The sequence below is a fragment of the Triturus cristatus genome, chromosome 4_1 (assembly GCF_964204655.1).
Source record: "Triturus cristatus chromosome 4_1, aTriCri1.1, whole genome shotgun sequence".
Classification (NCBI taxonomy): Eukaryota; Metazoa; Chordata; class Amphibia; order Caudata; family Salamandridae; genus Triturus; species Triturus cristatus.
Window position 1 is genome coordinate 485,462,793 of NC_140585.1, and position 15,862 is coordinate 485,478,654.

Here is a 15,862-nt window from a genome sequence, read left to right on the forward strand (position 1 = left end):
ATCCCTCTGACCCCCCCCCCTCCTTGGGGCCTGAGGTCCCTTCGGGTGCAGGGGACTGCCTGGAGGACCTTGCAAAGGTGTGTAGTGCCATCCTGGCCTCCGCCTTTGGCACTGACCCACCCCCTGTGGTGGAGTCCTCCATCCCTGCACCCACAACGCCGCCCCTTTGCCCTGATGTCCCTGCGGTGCCTGTTGCTTCCCCCCCCCCTGATGCCCTCACCAGTGTGGAAGACGATGCCATTTGACTGTGCAGGCAATGTAGGGGACACACATCCCACTGTGTCCCCCATCCAGCTGAGAATCATTGACTGCCCTATGGGCTTTGTGAAGATTGAACTGCCTGCGATCCACGGACATTGTGCTCATGCTGAATAAAGCTTAATTTTGTTTTCATTATCACACTACTGCTATGCTGGTATTGGTGTTGGTGGGGCTGCTACATGGTTTTGGGTGGTGTGTAAGGGTTTGGGTGTGTGGGATGTGTAGTAGTGTACTGCTCATTGGTGGGACCCTGTGATCTGTGTGCCATCACAAGGTGTTGGCTAACTTTCTTTGTTCATGTAAGCAGTTACTGCATGGTGCACTTGTCCCAGGGTGTATTCCTTCCTCTGTGTACCCAGCTTTCTTCCCTGCAGGGTGTTCCCAATGTTTAGCGCAGAGCTGTGTCTACATGAGCTGTGTGTGTGACGGAGCCCTTCTACTTTGGCCATGCATGCAGGGCCATGTCTCCACCTGCGACAATCGTGGCATCCTTGGTGATCACTGTACTTGTGTGTGGAGTCTGTTGACATGAGTTCATGGGGACATGTTCCCTTGTAGCCAGTATGCATGTGGATAATTCTGGCCTCACACACATGTGTTACACCCCTCCTGTATCAGGGCACTGCTGGGAGTGATGGGCACCCACCCCTCCTGTCTCAGGGCACTGCTGGGAGGACTCCACACCCACCCCTCCTGTCTCAGGGCACTGCTGGGAGGACTCTGCACCCACCCCTCCTGTCTCAGGGCACTGCTGGGAGGACTCCACACCCACCCCTCCTGTCTCAGGGCACTGCTGGGAGGACTCCACACCCACCCCTCCTGTCTCAGGGCACTGCTGGGAGGACTCCACACCCACCCCTCCTGTCTCAGGGCACTGCTGGGAGGGCTCTGCACACACACCTCCTGTCTCTGGGCACTGCTGGGAGGACTCTGCACACACCCCTCCTGGGTCTGGACACTGCTGGGGGGACTCTGCACACACCCCTCCTGGGTCTGGACACTGCTGGGAGGACTCTGCACCCACCCCTCCTGTCTCAGGGCACTGCTGGGAGGACTCTGCACACACCCCTCCTGGGTCTGGACACTGCTGGGAGGACTCCACACCCACCCCTCCTGTCTCAGGGCACTGCTGGGAGGACTCTGCACCCACCCCTCCTGTCTCAGGGCACTGCTGGGAGGACTCCACACCCACCCCTCCTGTCTCTGGGCACTGCTGGGAGGACTCTGCACACACCCCTCCTGGGTCTGGACACTGCTGGGGGGACTCTGCACACACCCCTCCTGGGTCTGGACACTGCTGGGAGGACTCTGCAACCACCCCTCCTGTCTCAGGGCACTGCTGGGAGGACTCTGCACACACCCTCCTGTCTCTGGGCACTGCTGGGAGGACTCTGCACACACACCTCCAATTTCTGGATATGTACGCTTGGGACATACACGGTGTGGGTGCGCTCCATGCATTCGAGGTGAGGGTACGGGTCGTACTTACACTGTTGGGGTGGGGGGTACGCTCCATGCATACGCGGGTGAGGGTTCGTGTCGTACTTACACTGTTGGCATGGGGGGTACGCTCCATGCATACGCGGGTGGGGGTACGGGTCGTACTTACACTGGTGGGGGTGGGGGTACGGTCCGTACGTCCGCGGGTGAGGGTTCGAGTCGTACTTACACTGTTGGGGTGGGGGGTACGCTCCTTGCATACGTGTGTGGGGGTACGGGTCGTACTTACACTGGTGGGGGTGGGGGTACGGTCCGTACGTCCGCGGGTGAGGGTTCGAGTCGTACTTACACTGTTGGGGTGGGGGGTACGCTCCTTGCATACGCGGGTGGGGGTACGGCTCGTACTTACACTGGTGGGGGTGGGGGTATGGTCCGTACGTCCGCGGGTGAGGGTTCGAGTCGTACTTACACTGTTGGGGTGGGGGGCACGCTCCATGCATACGCGGGTGGGGGTACGGGTCGTACTTACACTGTTGGCATGGGGGTTACGCTCCATGCATACGCGGGTGAGGGTACGGGTCGTACTTACACTGTTGGCATGGGGGGTACGCTCCATGCATACGCGGGTGGGGGTACGGGTCGTACTTACACTGGTGGGGGTGGGGGTACGGTCCGTACGTCCGCGGGTGAGGGTTCGAGTCGTACTTACACTGTTGGGGTGGGGGGTACGCTCCATGCATACGCGGGTGGGGGTACGGGTCGTACTTACACTGTTGGCATGGGGGGTACGCTCCATGCATACGCGGGTGGGGGTACGGGTCGTACTTACACTGTTGGCATGGGGGTACGCTCCATGCATACGCGGGTGGGGGTACGGGTCGTACTTCCACTGTTGGCATGGGGGGTACGGTCCGTACGTCCGCGGGTGAGGGTTCGAGTCGTACTTACACTGTTGGGGTGGGGGTACGCTCCATGCATACGCGGGTGGGGGTAGGGTCCGTACATATCCGTCCCCACGCTATGTGATGCTTGTGCGGGCCGTACCCAGGCCTTTGCCACGTGGGTACGATCCGTCCCGCCATTGTTGGGGTGACGTGTGTGTGGGCGTGGTACGACTCGTACCCACGCTCTTGAGGCGTGGGTACGGGACGTACCTGTCTGGTTGTGTTGCCGGTTCGCGTGGTGACGGACTTCCGTTGTGGCGGTCGCTGGCTTATCAGGACACACCCCCACCCCCTCGTGGTGACCAGGGCATGGGAGTCAGGTATGTCCAGGCCATGTGTGACTTATGTGGTTGTTTTGTGGTCTGCCCTGGTCGTGCCACCCCCACCCCACCCCACTTTCCCCCCTCCCTTAGTTATTCTGACCTTCTGCGGCGTCTGCGTCGGTGCCTGTAGAGCAGGTGGACTGCTATGAGGGCAGGGATGACTCGTAGGTTCGGGTCCATGTCTGTCCGTCGCGTACTGGTACTCCAATCGCGTCGTCCTGTCGCGTACGGGTCCTCCTTGGTGGCGTCGTCCTGTGTGTCCGTCACGTACTGGTCCTCCTTGTTCGCGTCGTCGTCTGTCCGTCGCGTACTGGTGGTCCTTGTTCGCGTCGTCCTGATTTCCCGGCAGTTTTTGGCTGCCGCAAAATATTCACCGTGCGGGGTGACGTCGGTGCGAATCGTGATTCCTGGGTCGTGAATGGCTGGCTGCGAGCGTCCCGACGTCAGGTCGGCACTTTCCCGGATCGCATTGGTAGGTGTTTTTTTGTTCGGTCGGACTTTTTTACGAATCGTACGGTCATGGTGTACCCGTGCGATTCGTAATTCCTTGTTTGTAGAAATTGACGACCGGGTACGCGTCGGACGGAGAATATGCTCCGTCCGACGGTTCGTACCCGGTTTTTACCGGATCGTGATCGGCACCTATGTATGGTAAAAGAAGACAAAATCAGTATAAGGAATTACGCAAAAAAATATTTTACAAGAGAGTAGTGCATAATTTGCTGAAAGATGTGAAGAAATATAAAAAGAGAGCTTTGTTTTATAAAAAGAAGAAGCATATTGAAAACATTGTGGAAAAGGCTTTTGAAATAAAAAGGAAACTGTTTATTTTAGTATTAAACAGAATTCGATCACTAGATAAACCAATCCATGTAATGAAGGCCAAAAGTAGGAGGAAAAGAGTTATTAATAAAAAAAAATGTTGTGATGTTTTTTTGGGAGAATGGAAACACAGTTCCAGTTCAGAGCCTTTTTTTAACGAAGAGAGTTATTCACAGAGCGAAAAATTATTGTATGCAGTTGACACCAGTGGTAGAGGTTATGAGGTTAGAGACGGTTGTCCAATTGAGAAAGAGAAAATGGTTGAAAGAAATGCAGAAGAAGTGATAGCTGATGAAGTTTTAGGGAGACGTGCTAAAAACCCTGTGTACACTTGGGATTGCAGTAGTACTTGCAGTGTACGACAGGAATCTATTGAAAAATTATGTCGTTTTTTACGAGCCTATACTAAAAAAAGTGTAAAACAAAAGATTAAGCTGTTGCAAGGACTAGACCCTTGCAGAGTGAGAAAACATACTGGTTTGCCAGGTCATTCTCTGGCTTGTCTTTCTAGGAAAGTTTGTCAAAGTGTTTTTCACCATTTCAGAATGCTGGCAGTACATCATACTCAAATGCGGAAGTTAGTGAGAAGGTTGTATTATGCAAAAAGTCCAGCACTAAAGTTAAGTGAGTTGAACAGTGCTCTTTTGCGTGGGTCAGTATCAGATGTGAAGCAGGTCTGTGATGATATTGTGTTTTGTTACTTTGGTCCTCAGCAAGAGAGTGAAGAAAGTGACACATTAGTAGAACAAAATGTTGAAAACAATGTACAACCCGTAATTACAGAAAAATGTGAGGATGAAATCACAAAGTTTAAGGTAATTTCAGGTGAAAGACCAAGGTGCCGATCACGATCCTGTAAAAACCGGGTACGAACCGTCGGACGGAGCATATTCTCCGTCCGACGCGTACCCGGTCGTCAAAACTTACAAACATGGAATTACGATTCGCACGGAAACTCCATTTCCGTACGAATCGTACAAAACCCCGACCGACGAAAATAAACATACAAATGCGATCCGGGAAAGCGCCGACGTGATGTCGGGACGCACGCAGCCTGCCATTCACGAACCAGGAAATACGATTCGCACCGACGTCATCCCGCACGGACAATATTTTCCGGCTGCCAAAAACTGCCGGGAAATCAGGACGACGCGAACAAGGAGTACCTGTACGCGACGGACAGACATGGGCCCGAACCTACGTGTCATCCCGGCCCTCATAGCAGTAGACCTCCTCTACAGGTTCGGACGCAGACGCCGCAGAAGGTCAGAACAACAAAGGGAGGGGGGAAAGGGGGGGGGCAGTACCAGGGGCAGGCCACAAAACCCCCACCAAAGTCACACAGCACACATGCCCTGGACATACCTGACCTGACCCCCAGGCCCTGGTCACTACGAGGGGGTGGGGGCGTGTCCAGCAAAGCCAGCGTCCGCCACAACGGAAGTGCCTGACGACGCGAACCGACAACACAACAATACAGGTACGTCCCGTACCCACGCCTTAAGAGCGTGGGTACGTGTCGTACCACGCCCACACCTACGTCACCCCAACAATGGTGGGACGGCTGTATCCACGTGGCAAAGGCCTGGGTACGGGCCGCACAAGCATACCATAGCGTGTGTACGGATATGTACGGACCGTACCCCCACCCCCGTATGCATGGAGCGTACCCCCTACTCCAACAGTGTAAGTACGACCCGTACCCCCACCCCGTATGCATGGAGCATACCCCCACCCCAACAGTGTATGTACGACCCGTACCCCACCCGCGGACGTATGGAGCGTACCCCCCACCCCAACAGTGTAAGTACGACCCGTAACCCCACCCGCGTACGTATGGAGCGTACCCCCCACCCCAACAGTGTAAGTATGACCCGTACCCCACCCACATACGTATGGAGCGTACCCCCCACCCCAACAGTGTAAGTACGACCCGTACCCCACCCGCGTACGTATGGAGCGTACCCCCACCCCAACAGTGTAAGTACGACCCGTACCCCACCCGCGTACGTATGGAGCGTACCCCCCACCCCAACAGTGTAAGTACGACCCGTACCCTCACCAGCGTATGCATGGAGCATACCCCCACCCCAACCGTGTATGTACGACCCGTACACCACCCGCGTACGTATGGAGCGTACTCCCACCCCAACAGTGTAAGTATGACCCGTACCCTCACCCGCGGACGTTTGGAGCGTACCCCCCACCCCAACAGTGTAAGTACGAACCGTACCACACCCGCGTACGTATGGAGCGTACCCCCCACCCCAACAGTGTAAGTACGACCCGTACCCCACTCGCGTAGGTATGGAGCGTACCCCCCACCCCAACAGTGTAAGTATGACCCGTACCCCACCCGCGTACGTATGGAGCGTACCCCCCACCCCAACAGTGTAAGTACGACCCGTACCCTCACCAGCGTATGCATGGAGCGTACCCCCACCCCAACCGTGTATGTACGTACCGTACCCCCACGCCAACCGTGTATGTATGTACCGTACCCCCACCCCAACAGTGTAAGTACGACCCGTACCCCACCCGCGTATGTATGGAGCGTACTCCCACCCCAACAGTGTAAGTACGACCCGTACCCTCACCCGCGGACGTATGGAGCGTACCCCCACCCCAACAGTGTAAGTACGACCCGTACCCCACCCGCGTACGTATGGAGCGTACTCCCACCCCAACAGTGTAAGTACGACCCGTACCCCACCCGCGTACGTATGGAGCGTACCCCCACCCCAACCGTGTATGTACGACACGTACCCCCACCTCGTATGCATGGAGCAAACCCACACACGTGTATGTTCTAAGCGTACATATTGTTAAATAGGAGGGGTGTGTGCAGAGTCCTCCCAGCAGTGCCCAGACACAGGAGGGGTGTGTGCAGAGTCCTCCCAGCAGTGCCCAGACACAGAAGGGGTGGGTGCAGAGTCCTCCCAGCAGTGCCCAGACACAGGAGGGGTGGGTGCCTAACACTCCCAGCAGTGCCCAGAGACAGGAGGGGTGAGTGCAGAGTCCTCCCAGCAGTGCCCAGAGACAGGAGGGGTGTGTGCAGAGTCCTCCCAGCAGTGCCCAGTCATAAGAGGGGTGTGTGCAGAGTCCTCCCAGCAGTGCCCAGACACAGGAGGGGTGGGTGCAGAGTCCTCCCAGCAGTGCCCAGACACAGGAGGGGTGTGTGCAGAGTCCTCCCAGCAGTGCCCAGACACAGGAGGGGTGGGTGCAGAGTCCTCCCAGCAGTGCCCAGACACAGGAGGGTTGGGTGCCTAACACTCCCAGCAGTGCCCAGAGACAGGAGGGGTGGGTGCAGAGTCCTCCCAGCAGTGCCCAGAGACAGGAGGGGTGTGTGCAGAGTCCTCCCAGCAGTGCCCAGTCATAAGAGGGGTGTGTGCAGAGTCCTCCCAGCAGTGCCCAGACACAGGAGGGGTGGGTGCCTAACACTCCCAGCAGTGCCCATGGAATGCAAAGGGTGGAGCAGCCACAGATACCATGCCCACAAATGTCAGTCAGGTGCACAAAGACCCTGCAGTACATGTGCCACCTGTGCGCGTGGCTGGGAGTATACGCATGCATAGCGCCAAAAAGAAAACATGTCCACATGAAGTCATGTCAATAGTCCACATAGACAAGTACAATGACTACCAAGGATGCCACGAATGATGCAGGTGGAGACATCGCTCAGCATGCATGTGCAAATTTGAAGGAGTCCGTCACACACCCAGCTAATGTACACACAGCTCAGCGCTAAATATTGGGAACACCCTGCAGGGAAGATGGCAGGGTACACAGAGGAAGGAATACACCTTGGGACAATTTCACCATGCAGTAACTGCTTACATGAACAGAGAAACCTAGCTAACACCGTGTGATGGCACACAGATACCAGGGTCCCCCCTATGACCAGCACACTACTACATTTCCCACACACCCAACACATGATTACCACCCAAAAACATGTAGCAGCCCCACCAACAGCAACATCAGAAAAGCAGTAGTGTTCAAAGGAAACAAAAATGGCTTTAATCAGCATGATCTTAAATAGTGTGTTCGCAGAAAGTCCAATATTTACAAAGCCCATAGGGCAGTCCATGAGTCACAGCTGGACGGGGGACACAGTGGGACGCGTGTCCCCTAGCTTGCCTGCACAGTCAGACTCCTTCGTCTTCCACAGCGGGGAGGGCATCATGTTGGGGGGAAGGACCAGGCACCGCAGGGACAGGAGGGCGATGGGTAGGCGTTGTGGGTGCAGGGATGGAGGACTCCACCACAGGGGGTGGGGCAGGGGCGGAGGCCAGGATCTCGCTGCACACCTTAGCAAGGTCCTCCAGCGTCTCCCCTGCACCCGAAGGAACCACAGGCCCCAAGGAGGGGGGGGGGCAGAGGGATGGGTCGCAGCGCCACTGGGGGAGGGTGTGGACAGGGGGGGGACTCAACCACCCTGACCGGGGACTCCCTTGACCGCTTGAGGGGTGGTGTCACAGTGGGGCTCAGGGACAGAGCGGCCATGAAGGAGTCCTTGCCCGATATGTGGCCAGGAGAGCTGAGGGGAGGGGATTTGGAGGGAGTGGATTGGATGGAATGCGGACTCCCACTCTGGCTGCGTGTCTTACGTTTGCCCCCCGACCCAGTGGGTGTGCCTACCTCACCCTGTGTGTGTGTGCCAGGAGGTGTGCGTATGACCTTCCCTGCTGGTGTGGTGCCTGTGTCTGTTGTGGTGGGTGCATGCTGATGTGTGGGTGTACGTGGGACAGGCATGGGAGTGGGAAGTGTGGATGGGGCAGGGGTAGGGGGTGGGACGTAGCACTGCAGGAGACCCACTGCTGCAGTCAGTGTCGAGTCTATGGACCTCAGCAACTGGCGTTGGTCAGCCTGCGACGAAAAAATGCCCTCCAAGTATGCCTCCATGTTGTGCAGCACTTGGCTGTGGCCATGGAGGACATTCAGGATCGCAGCCTGACCAACCTGCAACTGCCGCTGGATGTCCACAGATGCGGCATTGGCGGCAGCAGTGGAGACAGGGGCAGGGGGTGCGGTGCCTGGCAGGAAGGAGACATGTGGTGACCGGGCAGGCTGGGAAGGGACACGAGCAAGTGGGAGGCGGCTGATGGCAATGGAGGGGGCGGGGTGCGATGTTGTTCCGCTGTCAGCTGGTGGTGCAGCCTCCGCCCACTCGGAGAGATCATCCTCGGACCCGTCGGCTTCATATTCGGTGGTGCCAGTGGACAGGTCCTCGGCCTCACTCTCCTCCGCCTCTGTACCACTCAATGTGCCAGCCACGATGTCAACGCTGGCACTGGTGCTCGGTCCCTCCGCTCCGTCTGTGCTCATGTCTCCCTCCGTGTCCCCCGACGATGCTGTGGGCAAGGTGAAGAGACAGCAATTAATCACACACCTGTATACATATGTCACATGAGTCCAATCTACATAGGTTACAGTGCATAGCCTGCAAAGAAAGTTAAGTAACATCTACAAAACAAGGTACAGATGTAGGGCATGCAACACACAGTTGGTTGACCCACCATGCCAATGAAAATCCATGGAGAGCATGACACAATAGCAAATGACATGAAATGGAGTTTGACATAGGAGCCAGGCCCTGGGGACAATACAGTACTGCATCTGCACCACACAGCGTTGCCGAAAATAGGGATGAGGAGGGACCAAATCCATGAGCTTGAGGCACATGCTGCATAGGTAATACTGAAAACATGCCCAACATGACTGGCTTACTGCACCTTGAGTGTATGTCCAGACAAACATCACACACTGGCCAGAACTAGCAAGGAGATTTCAGGTTTTGACATGTAGGCTCGCCCCGCACCAACCACCCCCTACATGAGACAATTTGTTGAGACACAGGTGGCACTTACATCTCTTAGTCCGGGTGAAATACACAGGGGATGCATAAATGCAAGATTGGACGCCAAATACCCGAGGTGCGCCTGTCCAAATAATCATGTACAAATGGCCATCATCAGATGATTGTAACAAGACACACAGGCACTGGCCACTGTGACTATGAACAAGGAAAATCAGGTCAGGCTGTACAGTGGACACTTGTACTACATTTCACGTCTATATACATGGTGCCAGGGGACAATGGCAAAGAGCACAACCTATGCTGTAGACACTGAGAGTGTCCACGTTTTGTGATGACACACATGACACCTAGGAAAATATGACCCAGGGGACAGTAGTGGCAACACAGCTCCATGGTCCTGAATGGGAATGACTGCAACACACGCCACCATCCCTGCACTATGCGTATCGCACACTCATGCACATCATGTAACAGGCCACAACATAGGACATGCGCGCTGTAAGGCATTACACTTGAGAGACTAACTCCCATGTCTGGACTCAGCATCAGTGCCAACTGACATGGAACCCACATGTACTGAACTGGACAGGGCACAGGCAAGGTCCCTAAACCTGTGACACACCACCCCCACACATGATGCTACAGGCATAGTTCACGTGGAGAAAGCACCAGCCTACATTACCTTGTGAAGGAGTGACTACACACAGACCAGGGAACACATTGCAAGGAGGGGAAGGGAGGCAGGAGAGCACAGCTATACTGTGGGTAACTGGATCTGCACAGCACCTTTAAACCCTGGCAGTGTATCCATGCAACTGTGCACTTACAAATGCTGGTGAAACACAACAAGCACACATGTACCTACCCCCTTCCTGCTGCTGCATCTCCTGTAAGCGCCTCTCCAAGCCTGGAAAGACCACCGGCAGCACACGCTTGTGGATGTGGGTCAGTCGGCGGCGCCCGCGGTTCTTATGGCTCTCAGGTGAGTCCCCCAGCAGGACCCGTGCGATCCTCCGCGTCCAGCACCGGATATCCTGCCAGCGTTTCCTCACCTGGGACAGGCGCCGCTTCCGACCATCTGCACTCCTCACGGCGCTGACGGCGGTCAGCCATATCTGCTCCTTGGCAGAGGCGCCTACCTGTGAGGATGAATAAGTGACACTACATCAATACACCTGGCACATGTCACAGAGACACATATTAGAACACATTTGCTGTTTACAACAAGGCATAGTATGCATCCACCGCATTGCACCTTTGTCATAGGGACATGATCCTCTGGGGAAGGGCAAAAGCAGTACGTGCCATTGAAAGGACACAGGTGGAATGAGGGGTGCAACACAATCAATGATCCAGGCTCACACTGTGCATCACAAGCTACACCAGGATAATGTGCAGCACCTCTAAGCAGTCACATGCCACAGGCCACTGACGCTACCGCAGCAGAGTACACAGACACACACAGGCACAGGACATTCACCTGCCATTGCCAAATGCAGCGACATACCTCACTCTGCACATGTGCCACTAGACTGGGGGGGGGGGGCTCACAGGTGTGGGGCTGGCTCTGCACGTCAGACACACAGCACTGCTCCCTGCTCACATCACATGGGCAGGGTATATCCATCCCTCATGCAGCCCGGGTGCCACACTCCACATATGCACCCACCCACATGACAGGGGACTTACACACACACCGATGTCCAGGGTACGAACACATCATGTGGACACTCTCAGCACAGGTACACAGAACTAAAACACATCTGTGGGTACAGTCACCTGTCACACTGGGCTGACCACATAATCACATGAGGAGTGTAGAGGCAACATTCCCAGGAGGATAAGACAGGCAGAATGTGGCATGCACCATGCAGTGATTGTCATAGTAAACACAATGCAAGTGAGGACGGCAGCCATGCACCACTGCATGCTCTGGCTGGGAGACATCAGGCATTCCCCCCCCTGGGACCCCCCTACAGTACATAGCATGTGTGAGACACCTGGACACAATGGCAGAAGTCACAGTCACAAAAAAGGGACACAGTCTGTGCTAGTGGACTCTGCACTCACCTGATACCCTGATCGCCCATACAGCATGGGGTACTGTGGGAGGATCACATCCAGCAAAGCCAGGTTCTCCTCCAGGGTGAAGGGCTGTGACCTCTCCACAGACCTTGACATGGTTCCAGGGAATCAGTAGCAGCAGCTGGGTCGTGGAATCCAGAGATGTGCAGGCAAGTGCTCCCTCATGGGACCTGGCTGCCTTATATCTGCCTTGCTGGCCTGTTTCATGCACAGGAGTACAGAGTGATTGGTCACTCACATTTGCATCCTATGTTTCCTCCAATCCCTTCAAACCTAGCAGTCAGTGGGTTCTTATTGTGTTTTTTCTTCAGCATGATGTCAACCCCACAAACACATTGCAACAAAGTAGATTCATTCCAACTGACTTCTGCTGTGCACCTTCCAGAACAAATTCAAACTTTAAACTTGGTCTCCATGACAACCAGCATGCATGTAGGCCTTAATACTTGTCCCTCATGTGTCCCCTATGTAATTTTGAGCTTCACACACAGGTACGGTGCGTTCCGGGGCCCTAGGGCACCCCAAATGCATAGCAACGGCCCGTGCAGGCGTGTGTACCTTCCGTATCACTATGGGTGTCCTCGCGTATGCGTACTCGTAGTGGTATGGCCCGTACACACGCCTGTACGTTCACTATCACTATGGTTGTTCTCGCGTATGCGTACTCGTAGTGGTACGGCCCGTACACACGCCTGTACGCTCACTATCACTACGAGTACGCATACGCGAGAACAACCATAGTGATAGTGAACGTACGCACGCCTGTACGGTCCGTACCACAATGGGTGTTCTTGCGTATGCGTACTCATAGTGGTACGGCCCGTACACACGCCTGTACGTTCACTATCACTATGGTTGTTCTCGCGTATGCGTACTCGTAGTGGTACGGCCCGTACACACGCCTGTACGTTCACTATCACTACGAGTACACATACGCGAGAACAACCATAGTGATAGTGAACGTACGCACGCCTGTACAGTCCCTACCACTATGGGTGTTCTTGCGTATGCGTACTCATAGTGGTACGGCCCGTACACACACCTGTACGTTCACTATCACTACAAGTACGCATACGCGAGAACACCCATAGTGGTACGGACCGTACAGGCGTGCGTACGTTCATTATCACTATGGGTGTTCTCGTGTATGCGTACTCGTAGTGATAGTGAGCGTACAGGCGTGTGTACGGGCTGTACCACTACGAGTACGCATACGCGAGAACAACCATAGTGATAGTGAACGTACGCACGCCTGTACGGTCCGTACCACTATGGGTGTTCTCGCGTATGCGTACTCGTAGTGATAGTGAGCGTACAGGCGTGTGTACGGGCCGTACCACTACGAGTACGCACACGCGCGAACAACCATAGTGAAAGTGAACGTACGCACGCCTGTACGGTCCGTACCACTATGGGAGTTCTTGCGTATGCGTACTCATGGTGGTACGGCCCGTACACACGCCTGTACGCTCACCATCACTATGGGTACACATACGGCAGCACTCCCATAGTGATACGGGAACGTACACAGGCCCTCTTTGCGAAAGTACGGTGGTTTTCACACATCACAGTGGTGACAGGCAGCACACAGGAAGGAATAGGGCTGACATACTTGTCCATGGATGGACATCAAGGCATTGTCTGGGCAGTACTACATGTGTGGGGCACAGGTGTGAAAGGCTGTGATGTGCCACATTACTCCAGAGTCGAGAAGGCACCAGATGTATGATGAGATGTGTACACATGTAATGTGTGACGGTGCAATGTGTGCCAGGCATGCCCTTGACTCCTTTGACATGTGTGCATGTCGTACTGCACACTTGGGATGAGCGTCACTGGCATGGCACGGACAACAACACACGGAAGTGTCCCCTGAGGCCCGGTACAGGGGTTATCACACCTGACATGTCACTACCCACGGTGCACGATGTGACTATGTCATGTATGTGTGGGGGATTTCCATTAGCTTGATGTTGGAGCTCCCTCAAAAGCTGCAGCTGTTGCAGCAACCAACATGTGTCTGTGTGTAGATTGACATGGCACACTGTTCCGCACACCATGCCACATGTGGTATCGGATGTGAGGTGCGTATGTATGCATGGGACACGGAGTAGCGTAACAAGGACATGTCTGCATCCTCTCTATGAATGTGTGGTGAGTCATCACATGTACACCTTCATGGCAAGGTGTGTGGGCTGTCCTAGTCTAATGTCATGTGACCTGTGGCTCTAGTGTTCCGCTACCAGTCTCTGCAATCGACATCCTACTTCTGCTGATGTGTGGATGTATGTCACTCCTGTGTTGCGTCTGGCTGTTCACTTACACTGGGACACAGCTAATCCCATGCCATGGCATGTGGAGGTTCACAATCTCCGTGTGTAGCTGGGTCTTGGTAGGAGTGTCACCTGGCAGCCATACGTATCCAGGGCATGTGGCACATACCTGACTCCGTATGTAGCATATGTGTATTGACAGATTAACATGTGCTCAGTACTAATAAATTGTTGTTGTGGTGCACTCACTCTTCCTTGTCACTTCCAAATTACTGCAGAGCGCCGCCTCTTCCCCGACCAATTCCGGACTTGGCTGCCATGCGGGAGAATGACTGTATCCGGTGCTACCGCTTCCCCCAACGGTTGATTCTGGAGTTGACGGCGAGACTGGCACCACACCTACAACTGCTGCACAGGTATCCTATGGCACTGACACCCAAGCTGAAGGTAATGGCAGCCCTACATTTTCTTGCCACGGGTACCTTTCAAAATACCATAGCTCATGTTGGTGGCATGTCCCAGAGCATGTTCTGCCGTGTGCTGCATGATTTCTTAGAGGCCATGTTGCTTCACCTGGATGACTTCATCCATTTCCCAACCCCTGAAATGTTGACTGGGGTCAAGCGTGGATTCTATGCCCTGGGAGGGATGCCCCATGTCATTGGGTCCATAGATGGGACACATGTGGCTTTGGTACCACCACAGGCACAGGAGGTAGCGTACAGGAATCGCAAGCACTACCACTCCATCAATGCCCTTGTGGTGTGTCTGTCCAACATGGTGATTTCACTTGTCTGTGCTCGTTTTCCAGGATCAGCACACGATGCCTACATCATGAGGCGTAGCAGGGTGCCTGAAATGATGACGCAGCTGCGCAACGAACGAGCATGTGTTGTTGGTGGGTGCACTCTGTCTGTACTGTATTTTGCGTAGACTTCCAGCACGACCGCTTCTCCTGTCCTACTTATGTCCATGTGCTTTCCATGTAGGGGACGCTGGCTATCCAAACATGCCATGGCTGATCACACCTCTCCGCAACCCCATCACGCCAGCCCAGCTCCGCTACAACATCGCCCATGGCCGGACAAGGCGAGTGATAGAGAGGACATTTGACCTCCTGAAGAGCCGATTCCGATGCCTCCACAAGACCGGCGGCGCCCTCCCATATGCCCCGGCGAAGGTCTGCAAAATCTTCATGGTCTGCTGCATGCTGCACAACATGGCAGTTGAGAAAGCTGTGCCACTCATCCTGGATCAAGATGATCAGGACCATCCACCCGTAGAGGACGAAGGGCTTGGCAATGGGGCTAGTGATGTGCAGGATGTGGAGCCGCAAGAGGACATCCGGACTCGGCTCATACGCGACTTCTTTGCTTAGTGGTGAGTACCAGTGTCTGAGTGTGCACGCATTGGTCCCCGTGTGGCATGTGTTGCGATGTGTGTGTCCATCTGCATGTATGCCACGTGAGTCAGAGGTGTGTGTGGATGTGTCACTGGAGTGATGGTGCCAGTGATGAGTGTATTTCCCCAGTCATAATTGTGACCTAGCATGTAGTCATCCATACATGTGTCGAGTACATGTACATGCAAGTGGCTGTGCTTTTTGTGGCTGACTTCTTGTGTGTCTCTCTTCCCCAGGTACTTGCGCATGCCGTCTGCTGCTTGCATTGTTGTGGCACTGCTATTCCTCATGGACACGTCATTGTGTGCTGACTCAGCGTTACACGCACTGACAAGTTTGGAAGTCTCCTTAGGGTAAGGGATGCATCAGGGGTGTATTGGGTGTGGCAGTTGTTCACGATGTATGCACACTGCCCCTGTGGATGTTTGGTTCCTCTGCAGACATGTCGCATCACCATGGTACACATGACATGCATCTGGGTACACCTGAAT